We start from the raw sequence: 15,111 nt of genomic DNA on the forward strand, positions 1-15,111 counted from the left end.
TAAGATAGATAGATACGATATTCGCTCGAATGCGAATTTCAATCCTTGCTGGTCAATCTAACCCGCCTTGCGAATGGTTGGCCGGTACCAGGTATTCAGTTTTTTATAGATAGATAAGATAGATAGATAAGATAGTTAGATACGATATTCGCTCGAATGCGAATTTCAATCCTTGCTGGTCAATCTAACCCGCCTTGCGAATGGTTGGCCAGCACAAGGTATTCAGTTTTTTATAGATAGATAAGATAGATAAGATAGATAGATAGATTGATTGATACAGTATAGTGCCTTTTTTTGTGTCAATGTGTATCGAGAACATATTATCACACCTCTTTTCTTATTTTTTTAGGTAACTGCAAACTTCGATTCAAGACAACGATCAATGACGAAGTACCGACACAGGAGACACAAGACAGGTAATTAATAATATTAATTACTGATAATATGTACCCGGTATACATTCACACTAAAAAACGTGTCTAGCCAATCCATAGGCCATAGGCCCTTGTTCAGGTTGACTTGCTCGGATGTGAATTTGAATCCTTGCCGGTCACCCTAACCCCGCCTTGCGAATGATTTGCCGGCACCAGCCATACAGTTTTTTATAGATAGATAAGATAGATAAGATAGATAGATACGATATTCGCTCGGATGCGAATTTCAATCCTTGCCGGTCAATCTAACCCACCTTGCGAATGGTTGGCCGGTACCAGGTATTCAGTTTTTTATAGATAGATAAGATAGATAGATAAGATAGATAGATACGATATTCGCTTGAATGCGAATTTCAATCCTTGCTGGTCAATCTAACCCGCCTTGCGAATGGTTGGCCGGTACCAGGTATTCAGTTTTTTATAGATAGATAAGATAGATAGATACGATATTCGCTCGAATGCGAATTTCAATCCTTGCTGGTCAATCTAACCCGCCTTGCGAATGGTTGGCCGGTACCAGGTATTCAGTTTTTAATAGATAGATAAGATAGATAGATAAGATAGATAGATACGATATTCGCTCGAATGCGAATTTCAATCCTTGCTGGTCAATCTAACCCGCCTTGCGAATGGTTGGCCAGCACAAGGTATTCAGTTTTTTATAGATAGATAAGATAGATAAGATAGATAGATACGATATTCGCTCGAATGCGAATTTCAATCCTTGCTGGTCAATCTAACCCGCCTTGCGAATGGTTGGCCAGCACAAGGTATTCAGTTTTTTATAGATAGATAAGATAGATAAGATAGATAGATAGATTGATTGATACAGTATAGTGCCTTTTTTTGTGTCAATGTGTATCGAGAACATATTATCACACCTCTTTTCTTATTTTTTTAGGTAACTGCAAACTTCGATTCAAGACAACGATCAATGACGAAGTACCGACACAGGAGACACAAGACAGGTAATTAATAATATTAATTACTGATAATATGTACCCGGTATACATTCACACTAAAAAACGTGTCTAGCCAATCCATAGGCCATAGGCCCTTGTTCAGGTTGACTTGCTCGGATGTGAATTTGAATCCTTGCCGGTCACCCTAACCCCGCCTTGCGAATGATTTGCCGGCACCAGCCATACAGTTTTTTATAGATAGATAAGATAGATAAGATAGATAGATACGATATTCGCTCGGATGCGAATTTCAATCCTTGCCGGTCAATCTAACCCGCCTTGCGAATGGTTGGCCGGTACCAGGTATTCAGTTTTTTATAGATAGATAAGATAGATAGATAAGATAGATAGATACGATATTCGCTCGAATGCGAATTTCAATCCTTGCTGGTCAATCTAACCCGCCTTGCGAATGGTTGGCCGGTACCAGGTATTCAGTTTTTTATAGATAGATAAGATAGATAGATAAGATAGATAGATACGATATTCGCTCGAATGCGAATTTCAATCCTTGCTGGTCAATCTAACCCGCCTTGCGAATGGTTGGCCAGCACAAGGTATTCAGTTTTTTATAGATAGATAAGATAGATAAGATAGATAGATAGATTGATTGATACAGTATAGTGCCTTTTTTTGTGTCAATGTGTATCGAGAACATATTATCACACCTCTTTTCTTATTTTTTTAGGTAACTGCAAACTTCGATTCAAGACAACGATCAATGACGAAGTACCGACACAGGAGACACAAGACAGGTAATTAATAATATTAATTACTGATAATATGTACCCGGTATACATTCACACTAAAAAACGTGTCTAGCCAATCCATAGGCCATAGGCCCTTGTTCAGGTTGACTTGCTCGGATGTGAATTTGAATCCTTGCCGGTCACCCTAACCCCGCCTTGCGAATGATTTGCCGGCACCAGCCATACAGTTTTTTATAGATAGATAAGATAGATACGATATTCGCTCGGATGCGAATTTCAATCCTTGCTGGTCAATCTAACCCGCCTTGCGAATGGTTGGCCGGTACCAGGTATTCAGTTTTTTATAGATAGATAAGATAGATAGATACGATATTCGCTCGAATGCGAATTTCAATCCTTGCTGGTCAATCTAACCCGCCTTGCGAATGGTTGGCCGGTACCAGGTATTCAGTTTTTTATAGATAGATAAGATAGATAGATAAGATAGATAGATACGATATTCGCTCGAATGCGAATTTCAATCCTTGCTGGTCAATCTAACCCGCCTTGCGAATGGTTGGCCAGCACAAGGTATTCAGTTTTTTATAGATAGATAAGATAGATAAGATAGATAGATAGATTGATTGATACAGTATAGTGCCTTTTTTTGTGTCAATGTGTATCGAGAACATATTATCACACCTCTTTTCTTATTTTTTTAGGTAACTGCAAACTTCGATTCAAGACAACGATCAATGACGAAGTACCGACACAGGAGACACAAGACAGGTAATTAATAATATTAATTACCGATAATATGTACCCGGTATACATTCACACTAAAAAACGTGTCTAGCCAATCCATAGGCCATAGGCCCTTGTTCAGGTTGACTTGCTCGGATGTGAATTTGAATCCTTGCCGGTCACCCTAACCCCGCCTTGCGAATGATTTGCCGGCACCAGCCATACAGTTTTTTATAGATAGATAAGATAGATAAGATAGATAGATACGATATTCGCTCGGATGCGAATTTCAATCCTTGCTGGTCAATCTAACCCGCCTTGCGAATGGTTGGCCGGTACCAGGTATTCAGTTTTTTATAGATAGATAAGATAGATAGATAAGATAGATAGATACGATATTCGCTCGAATGCGAATTTCAATCCTTGCTGGTCAATCTAACCCGCCTTGCGAATGGTTGGCCGGTACCAGGTATTCAGTTTTTTATAGATAGATAAGATAGATAGATACGATATTCGCTCGAATGCGAATTTCAATCCTTGCTGGTCAATCTAACCCGCCTTGCGAATGGTTGGCCGGTACCAGGTATTCAGTTTTTTATAGATAGATAAGATAGATAGATAAGATAGATAGATACGATATTCGCTCGAATGCGAATTTCAATCCTTGCTGGTCAATCTAACCCGCCTTGCGAATGGTTGGCCAGCACAAGGTATTCAGTTTTTTATAGATAGATAAGATAGATAAGATAGATAGATAGATTGATTGATACAGTATAGTGCCTTTTTTTGTGTCAATGTGTATCGAGAACATATTATCACACCTCTTTTCTTATTTTTTTAGGTAACTGCAAACTTCGATTCAAGACAACGATCAATGACGAAGTACCGACACAGGAGACACAAGACAGGTAATTAATAATATTAATTACTGATAATATGTACCCGGTATACATTCACACTAAAAAACGTGTCTAGCCAATCCATAGGCCATAGGCCCTTGTTCAGGTTGACTTGCTCGGATGTGAATTTGAATCCTTGCCGGTCACCCTAACCCCGCCTTGCGAATGATTTGCCGGCACCAGCCATACAGTTTTTTATAGATAGATAAGATAGATAAGATAGATAGATACGATATTCGCTCGGATGCGAATTTCAATCCTTGCCGGTCAATCTAACCCACCTTGCGAATGGTTGGCCGGTACCAGGTATTCAGTTTTTTATAGATAGATAAGATAGATAGATAAGATAGATAGATACGATATTCGCTCGAATGCGAATTTCAATCCTTGCTGGTCAATCTAACCCGCCTTGCGAATGGTTGGCCGGTACCAGGTATTCAGTTTTTTATAGATAGATAAGATAGATACGATATTCGCTCGAATGCGAATTTCAATCCTTGCTGGTCAATCTAACCCGCCTTGCGAATGGTTGGCCGGTACCAGGTATTCAGTTTTTAATAGATAGATAAGATAGATAGATAAGATAGATAGATACGATATTCGCTCGAATGCGAATTTCAATCCTTGCTGGTCAATCTAACCCGCCTTGCGAATGGTTGGCCAGCACAAGGTATTCAGTTTTTTATAGATAGATAAGATAGATAAGATAGATAGATACGATATTCGCTCGAATGCGAATTTCAATCCTTGCTGGTCAATCTAACCCGCCTTGCGAATGGTTGGCCAGCACAAGGTATTCAGTTTTTTATAGATAGATAAGATAGATAAGATAGATAGATAGATTGATTGATACAGTATAGTGCCTTTTTTTGTGTCAATGTGTATCGAGAACATATTATCACACCTCTTTTCTTATTTTTTTAGGTAACTGCAAACTTCGATTCAAGACAACGATCAATGACGAAGTACCGACACAGGAGACACAAGACAGGTAATTAATAATATTAATTACTGATAATATGTACCCGGTATACATTCACACTAAAAAACGTGTCTAGCCAATCCATAGGCCATAGGCCCTTGTTCAGGTTGACTTGCTCGGATGTGAATTTGAATCCTTGCCGGTCACCCTAACCCCGCCTTGCGAATGATTTGCCGGCACCAGCCATACAGTTTTTTATAGATAGATAAGATAGATAAGATAGATAGATACGATATTCGCTCGGATGCGAATTTCAATCCTTGCCGGTCAATCTAACCCGCCTTGCGAATGGTTGGCCGGTACCAGGTATTCAGTTTTTTATAGATAGATACGATAGATAGATAAGATAGATAGATACGATATTCGCTCGAATGCGAATTTCAATCCTTGCTGGTCAATCTAACCCGCCTTGCGAATGGTTGGCCGGTACCAGGTATTCAGTTTTTTATAGATAGATAAGATAGATAGATAAGATAGATAGATACGATATTCGCTCGAATGCGAATTTCAATCCTTGCTGGTCAATCTAACCCGCCTTGCGAATGGTTGGCCGGTACCAGGTATTCAGTTTTTTATAGATAGATAAGATAGATAGATACGATATTCGCTCGAATGCGAATTTCAATCCTTGCTGGTCAATCTAACCCGCCTTGCGAATGGTTGGCCGGTACCAGGTATTCAGTTTTTTATAGATAGATAAGATAGATAGATAAGATAGATAGATACGATATTCGCTCGAATGCGAATTTCAATCCTTGCTGGTCAATCTAACCCGCCTTGCGAATGGTTGGCCAGCACAAGGTATTCAGTTTTTTATAGATAGATAAGATAGATAAGATAGATAGATAGATTGATTGATACAGTATAGTGCCTTTTTTTGTGTCAATGTGTATCGAGAACATATTATCACACCTCTTTTCTTATTTTTTTAGGTAACTGCAAACTTCGATTCAAGACAACGATCAATGACGAAGTACCGACACAGGAGACACAAGACAGGTAATTAATAATATTAATTACTGATAATATGTACCCGGTATACATTCACACTAAAAAACGTGTCTAGCCAATCCATAGGCCATAGGCCCTTGTTCAGGTTGACTTGCTCGGATGTGAATTTGAATCCTTGCCGGTCACCCTAACCCCGCCTTGCGAATGATTTGCCGGCACCAGCCATACAGTTTTTTATAGATAGATAAGATAGATAAGATAGATACGATATTCGCTCGGATGCGAATTTCAATCCTTGCTGGTCAATCTAACCCGCCTTGCGAATGGTTGGCCGGTACCAGGTATTCAGTTTTTTATAGATAGATAAGATAGATAGATACGATATTCGCTCGAATGCGAATTTCAATCCTTGCTGGTCAATCTAACCCGCCTTGCGAATGGTTGGCCGGTACCAGGTATTCAGTTTTTTATAGATAGATAAGATAGATAGATAAGATAGATAGATACGATATTCGCTCGAATGCGAATTTCAATCCTTGCTGGTCAATCTAACCCGCCTTGCGAATGGTTGGCCAGCACAAGGTATTCAGTTTTTTATAGATAGATAAGATAGATAAGATAGATAGATAGATTGATTGATACAGTATAGTGCCTTTTTTTGTGTCAATGTGTATCGAGAACATATTATCACACCTCTTTTCTTATTTTTTTAGGTAACTGCAAACTTCGATTCAAGACAACGATCAATGACGAAGTACCGACACAGGAGACACAAGACAGGTAATTAATAATATTAATTACTGATAATATGTACCCGGTATACATTCACACTAAAAAACGTGTCTAGCCAATCCATAGGCCATAGGCCCTTGTTCAGGTTGACTTGCTCGGATGTGAATTTGAATCCTTGCCGGTCACCCTAACCCCGCCTTGCGAATGATTTGCCGGCACCAGCCATACAGTTTTTTATAGATAGATAAGATAGATAAGATAGATAGATACGATATTCGCTCGGATGCGAATTTCAATCCTTGCTGGTCAATCTAACCCGCCTTGCGAATGGTTGGCCGGTACCAGGTATTCAGTTTTTTATAGATAGATAAGATAGATAGATAAGATAGATAGATACGATATTCGCTCGAATGCGAATTTCAATCCTTGCTGGTCAATCTAACCCGCCTTGCGAATGGTTGGCCGGTACCAGGTATTCAGTTTTTTATAGATAGATAAGATAGATAGATACGATATTCGCTCGAATGCGAATTTCAATCCTTGCTGGTCAATCTAACCCGCCTTGCGAATGGTTGGCCGGTACCAGGTATTCAGTTTTTTATAGATAGATAAGATAGATAGATAAGATAGTTAGATACGATATTCGCTCGAATGCGAATTTCAATCCTTGCTGGTCAATCTAACCCGCCTTGCGAATGGTTGGCCAGCACAAGGTATTCAGTTTTTTATAGATAGATAAGATAGATAAGATAGATAGATAGATTGATTGATACAGTATAGTGCCTTTTTTTGTGTCAATGTGTATCGAGAACATATTATCACACCTCTTTTCTTATTTTTTTAGGTAACTGCAAACTTCGATTCAAGACAACGATCAATGACGAAGTACCGACACAGGAGACACAAGACAGGTAATTAATAATATTAATTACTGATAATATGTACCCGGTATACATTCACACTAAAAAACGTGTCTAGCCAATCCATAGGCCATAGGCCCTTGTTCAGGTTGACTTGCTCGGATGTGAATTTGAATCCTTGCCGGTCACCCTAACCCCGCCTTGCGAATGATTTGCCGGCACCAGCCATACAGTTTTTATAGATAGATAAGATAGATAAGATAGATAGATACGATATTCGCTCGGATGCGAATTTCAATCCTTGCCGGTCAATCTAACCCACCTTGCGAATGGTTGGCCGGTACCAGGTATTCAGTTTTTTATAGATAGATAAGATAGATAGATAAGATAGATAGATACGATATTCGCTTGAATGCGAATTTCAATCCTTGCTGGTCAATCTAACCCGCCTTGCGAATGGTTGGCCGGTACCAGGTATTCAGTTTTTTATAGATAGATAAGATAGATAGATACGATATTCGCTCGAATGCGAATTTCAATCCTTGCTGGTCAATCTAACCCGCCTTGCGAATGGTTGGCCGGTACCAGGTATTCAGTTTTTAATAGATAGATAAGATAGATAGATAAGATAGATAGATACGATATTCGCTCGAATGCGAATTTCAATCCTTGCTGGTCAATCTAACCCGCCTTGCGAATGGTTGGCCAGCACAAGGTATTCAGTTTTTTATAGATAGATAAGATAGATAAGATAGATAGATACGATATTCGCTCGAATGCGAATTTCAATCCTTGCTGGTCAATCTAACCCGCCTTGCGAATGGTTGGCCAGCACAAGGTATTCAGTTTTTTATAGATAGATAAGATAGATAAGATAGATAGATAGATTGATTGATACAGTATAGTGCCTTTTTTTGTGTCAATGTGTATCGAGAACATATTATCACACCTCTTTTCTTATTTTTTTAGGTAACTGCAAACTTCGATTCAAGACAACGATCAATGACGAAGTACCGACACAGGAGACACAAGACAGGTAATTAATAATATTAATTACTGATAATATGTACCCGGTATACATTCACACTAAAAAACGTGTCTAGCCAATCCATAGGCCATAGGCCCTTGTTCAGGTTGACTTGCTCGGATGTGAATTTGAATCCTTGCCGGTCACCCTAACCCCGCCTTGCGAATGATTTGCCGGCACCAGCCATACAGTTTTTTATAGATAGATAAGATAGATAAGATAGATAGATACGATATTCGCTCGGATGCGAATTTCAATCCTTGCCGGTCAATCTAACCCGCCTTGCGAATGGTTGGCCGGTACCAGGTATTCAGTTTTTTATAGATAGATAAGATAGATAGATAATATAGATAGATACGATATTCGCTCGAATGCGAATTTCAATCCTTGCTGGTCAATCTAACCCGCCTTGCGAATGGTTGGCCGGTACCAGGTATTCAGTTTTTTATAGATAGATAAGATAGATAGATACGATATTCGCTCGAATGCGAATTTCAATCCTTGCTGGTCAATCTAACCCGCCTTGCGAATGGTTGGCCGGTACCAGGTATTCAGTTTTTTATAGATAGATAAGATAGATAGATAAGATAGTTAGATACGATATTCGCTCGAATGCGAATTTCAATCCTTGCTGGTCAATCTAACCCGCCTTGCGAATGGTTGGCCAGCACAAGGTATTCAGTTTTTTATAGATAGATAAGATAGATAAGATAGATAGATAGATTGATTGATACAGTATAGTGCCTTTTTTTGTGTCAATGTGTATCGAGAACATATTATCACACCTCTTTTCTTATTTTTTTAGGTAACTGCAAACTTCGATTCAAGACAACGATCAATGACGAAGTACCGACACAGGAGACACAAGACAGGTAATTAATAATATTAATTACTGATAATATGTACCCGGTATACATTCACACTAAAAAACGTGTCTAGCCAATCCATAGGCCATAGGCCCTTGTTCAGGTTGACTTGCTCGGATGTGAATTTGAATCCTTGCCGGTCACCCTAACCCCGCCTTGCGAATGATTTGCCGGCACCAGCCATACAGTTTTTTATAGATAGATAAGATAGATAAGATAGATAGATACGATATTCGCTCGGATGCGAATTTCAATCCTTGCCGGTCAATCTAACCCACCTTGCGAATGGTTGGCCGGTACCAGGTATTCAGTTTTTTATAGATAGATAAGATAGATAGATAAGATAGATAGATACGATATTCGCTTGAATGCGAATTTCAATCCTTGCTGGTCAATCTAACCCGCCTTGCGAATGGTTGGCCGGTACCAGGTATTCAGTTTTTTATAGATAGATAAGATAGATAGATACGATATTCGCTCGAATGCGAATTTCAATCCTTGCTGGTCAATCTAACCCGCCTTGCGAATGGTTGGCCGGTACCAGGTATTCAGTTTTTAATAGATAGATAAGATAGATAGATAAGATAGATAGATACGATATTCGCTCGAATGCGAATTTCAATCCTTGCTGGTCAATCTAACCCGCCTTGCGAATGGTTGGCCAGCACAAGGTATTCAGTTTTTTATAGATAGATAAGATAGATAAGATAGATAGATACGATATTCGCTCGAATGCGAATTTCAATCCTTGCTGGTCAATCTAACCCGCCTTGCGAATGGTTGGCCAGCACAAGGTATTCAGTTTTTTATAGATAGATAAGATAGATAAGATAGATAGATAGATTGATTGATACAGTATAGTGCCTTTTTTTGTGTCAATGTGTATCGAGAACATATTATCACACCTCTTTTCTTATTTTTTTAGGTAACTGCAAACTTCGATTCAAGACAACGATCAATGACGAAGTACCGACACAGGAGACACAAGACAGGTAATTAATAATATTAATTACTGATAATATGTACCCGGTATACATTCACACTAAAAAACGTGTCTAGCCAATCCATAGGCCATAGGCCCTTGTTCAGGTTGACTTGCTCGGATGTGAATTTGAATCCTTGCCGGTCACCCTAACCCCGCCTTGCGAATGATTTGCCGGCACCAGCCATACAGTTTTTTATAGATAGATAAGATAGATAAGATAGATAGATACGATATTCGCTCGGATGCGAATTTCAATCCTTGCCGGTCAATCTAACCCGCCTTGCGAATGGTTGGCCGGTACCAGGTATTCAGTTTTTTATAGATAGATAAGATAGATAGATAAGATAGATAGATACGATATTCGCTCGAATGCGAATTTCAATCCTTGCTGGTCAATCTAACCCGCCTTGCGAATGGTTGGCCGGTACCAGGTATTCAGTTTTTTATAGATAGATAAGATAGATAGATAAGATAGATAGATACGATATTCGCTCGAATGCGAATTTCAATCCTTGCTGGTCAATCTAACCCGCCTTGCGAATGGTTGGCCGGTACCAGGTATTCAGTTTTTTATAGATAGATAAGATAGATAGATACGATATTCGCTCGAATGCGAATTTCAATCCTTGCTGGTCAATCTAACCCGCCTTGCGAATGGTTGGCCGGTACCAGGTATTCAGTTTTTTATAGATAGATAAGATAGATAGATAAGATAGATAGATACGATATTCGCTCGAATGCGAATTTCAATCCTTGCTGGTCAATCTAACCCGCCTTGCGAATGGTTGGCCAGCACAAGGTATTCAGTTTTTTATAGATAGATAAGATAGATAAGATAGATAGATAGATTGATTGATACAGTATAGTGCCTTTTTTTGTGTCAATGTGTATCGAGAACATATTATCACACCTCTTTTCTTATTTTTTTAGGTAACTGCAAACTTCGATTCAAGACAACGATCAATGACGAAGTACCGACACAGGAGACACAAGACAGGTAATTAATAATATTAATTACTGATAATATGTACCCGGTATACATTCACACTAAAAAACGTGTCTAGCCAATCCATAGGCCATAGGCCCTTGTTCAGGTTGACTTGCTCGGATGTGAATTTGAATCCTTGCCGGTCACCCTAACCCCGCCTTGCGAATGATTTGCCGGCACCAGCCATACAGTTTTTTATAGATAGATAAGATAGATAAGATAGATAGATACGATATTCGCTCGGATGCGAATTTCAATCCTTGCCGGTCAATCTAACCCGCCTTGCGAATGGTTGGCCGGTACCAGGTATTCAGTTTTTTATAGATAGATAAGATAGATAGATAAGATAGATAGATACGATATTCGCTCGAATGCGAATTTCAATCCTTGCTGGTCAATCTAACCCGCCTTGCGAATGGTTGGCCGGTACCAGGTATTCAGTTTTTTATAGATAGATAAGATAGATAGATAAGATAGATAGATACGATATTCGCTCGAATGCGAATTTCAATCCTTGCTGGTCAATCTAACCCGCCTTGCGAATGGTTGGCCGGTACCAGGTATTCAGTTTGGTACTTATGTATTATCTGGGCTCCCATGTTAAATGCACCCCATTTTTTCATACCCCTACTATCCAACTACGCATGGAGTTGATTTTATATAGTGTGGCGAGCGCAGCGAGCCACCGTGCCCGAAGCGTGGCGAGCGCAGCGAGCCCCGCGAGGGGACGCGGTCTCATAAGAAAAACGGGAGCCCAGATATTACATAAGTACCTTCAGTTTTTTATAGATAGATAAGATAGATAGATACGATATTCGCTCGAATGCGAATTTCAATTCTTGCTGGTCAATCTAACCCGCCTTGCGAATGGTTGGCCGGTACCAGGTATTCAGTTTTTTATAGATAGATAAGATAGATAGATAAGATAGATAAATACGATATTCGCTCGAATGCGAATTTCAATCCTTGCTGGTCAATCTAACCCGCCTTGCGAATGGTTGGCCAGCACAAGGTATTCAGTTTTTTATAGATAGATAAGATAGATAAGATAGATAGATAGATTGATTGATACAGTATAGTGCCTTTTTTGTGTCAATGTGTATCGAGAACATATTATCACACCTCTTTTCTTATTTTTTTAGGTAACTGCAAACTTCGATTCAAGACAACGATCAATGACGAAGTACCGACACAGGAGACACAAGACAGGTAATTAATAATATTAATTACTGATAATATGTACCCGGTATACATTCACACTAAAAAACGTGTCTAGCCAATCCATAGGCCATAGGCCCTTGTTCAGGTTGACTTGCTCGGATGTGAATTTGAATCCTTGCCGGTCACCCTAACCCCGCCTTGCGAATGATTTGCCGGCACCAGCCATACAGTTTTTTATAGATAGATAAGATAGATAGATACGATATTCGCTCGGATGCGAATTTCAATCCTTGCCGGTCAATCTAACCCGCCTTGCGAATGGTTGGCCGGTACCAGGTATTCAGTTTTTTATAGATAGATAAGATAGATAGATAAGATAGATAGATACGATATTCGCTCGAATGCGAATTTCAATCCTTGCTGGTCAATCTAACCCGCCTTGCGAATGGTTGGCCGGTACCAGGTATTCAGTTTTTTATAGATAGATAAGATAGATAGATAAGATAGATAGATAAGATAGATAGATACGATATTCGCTCGAATGCGAATTTCAATCCTTGCTGGTCAATCTAACCCGCCTTGCGAATGGTTGGCCGGTACCAGGTATTCAGTTTTTTATAGATAGATAAGATAGATAGATACGATATTCGCTCGAATGCGAATTTCAATCCTTGCTGGTCAATCTAACCCGCCTTGCGAATGGTTGGCCGGTACCAGGTATTCAGTTTTTTATAGATAGATAAGATAGATAGATAAGATAGATAGATACGATATTCGCTCGAATGCGAATTTCAATCCTTGCTGGTCAATCTAACCCGCCTTGCGAATGGTTGGCCAGCACAAGGTATTCAGTTTTTTATAGATAGATAAGATAGATAAGATAGATAGATAGATTGATTGATACAGTATAGTGCCTTTTTTTGTGTCAATGTGTATCGAGAACATATTATCACACCTCTTTTCTTATTTTTTTAGGTAACTGCAAACTTCGATTCAAGACAACGATCAATGACGAAGTACTGACACAGGAGACACAAGACAGGTAATTAATAATATTAATTACTGATAATATGTACCCGGTATACATTCACACTAAAAAACGTGTCTAGCCAATCCATAGGCCATAGGCCCTTGTTCAGGTTGACTTGCTCGGATGTGAATTTGAATCCTTGCCGGTCACCCTAACCCCGCCTTGCGAATGATTTGCCGGCACCAGCCATACAGTTTTTTATAGATAGATAAGATAGATAAGATAGATAGATACGATATTCGCTCGGATGCGAATTTCAATCCTTGCCGGTCAATCTAACCCGCCTTGCGAATGGTTGGCCGGTACCAGGTATTCAGTTTTTTATAGATAGATAAGATAGATAGATAAGATAGATAGATACAATATTCGCTCGAATGCGAATTTCAATCCTTGCTGGTCAATCTAACCCGCCTTGCGAATGGTTGGCCGGTACCAGGTATTCAGTTTTTTATAGATAGATAAGATAGATACGATATTCGCTCGAATGCGAATTTCAATCCTTGCTGGTCAATCTAACCCGCCTTGCGAATGGTTGGCCGGTACCAGGTATTCAGTTTTTTATAGATAGATAAGATAGATAGATAAGATAGATAGATACGATATTCGCTCGAATGCGAATTTCAATCCTTGCTGGTCAATCTAACCCGCCTTGCGAATGGTTGGCCGGTACCAGGTATTCAGTTTTTTATAGATAGATAAGATAGATAAGATAGATAGATACGATATTCGCTCGAATGCGAATTTCAATCCTTGCTGGTCAATCTAACCCGCCTTGCGAATGGTTGGCCGGTACCAGGTATTCAGTTTTTTATAGATAGATAAGATAGATAGATAAGATAGATAGATAGATACGATATTCGCCCAAATGCGAATTTCAATCCTTGCTGGTCAATCTAACCCGCCTTGCGAATGGTTGGCCAGCACAAGGTATTCAGTTTTTTATAGATAGATAAGATAGATAAGATAGATAGATAGATTGATTGATACAGTATAGTGCCTTTTTTTGTGTCAATGTGTATCGAGAACATATTATCACACCTCTTTTCTTATTTTTTTAGGTAACTGCAAACTTCGATTCAAGACAACGATCAATGACGAAGTACCGACACAGGAGACACAAGACAGGTAATTAATAATATTAATTACTGATAATATGTACCCGGTATACATTCACACTAAAAAACGTGTCTAGCCAATCCATAGGCCATAGGCCCTTGTTCAGGTTGACTTGCTCGGATGTGAATTTGAATCCTTGCCGGTCACCCTAACCCCGCCTTGCGAATGATTTGCCGGCACCAGCCATACAGTTTTTTATAGATAGATAAGATAGATAAGATAGATAGATACGATATTCGCTCGGATGCGAATTTCAATCCTTGCCGGTCAATCTAACCCGCCTTGCGAATGGTTGGCCGGTACCAGGTATTCAGTTTTTTATAGATAGATAAGATAGATAGATAAGATAGATAGATACGATATTCGCTCGAATGCGAATTTCAATCCTTGCTGGTCAATCTAACCCGCCTTGCGAATGGTTGGCCGGTACCAGGTATTCAGTTTTTTATAGATAGATAAGATAGATAAGATAGATAGATACGATATTCGCTCGGATGCGAATTTCAATCCTTGCCGGTCAATCTAACCCGCCTTGCGAATGGTTGGCCGGTACCAGGTATTCAGTTTTTTATAGATAGATAAGATAGATAGATAAGATAGATAGATACGATATTCGCTCGAATGCGAATTTCAATCCTTGCTGGTCAATCTAACCCGCCTTGCGAATGGTTGGCCGGTACCAGGT

The sequence above is a fragment of the Crinia signifera genome, chromosome 9 (genome assembly GCF_055691185.1).
Source record: "Crinia signifera chromosome 9, ASM5569118v1, whole genome shotgun sequence".
Taxonomy (NCBI): domain Eukaryota; kingdom Metazoa; phylum Chordata; class Amphibia; order Anura; family Myobatrachidae; genus Crinia; species Crinia signifera.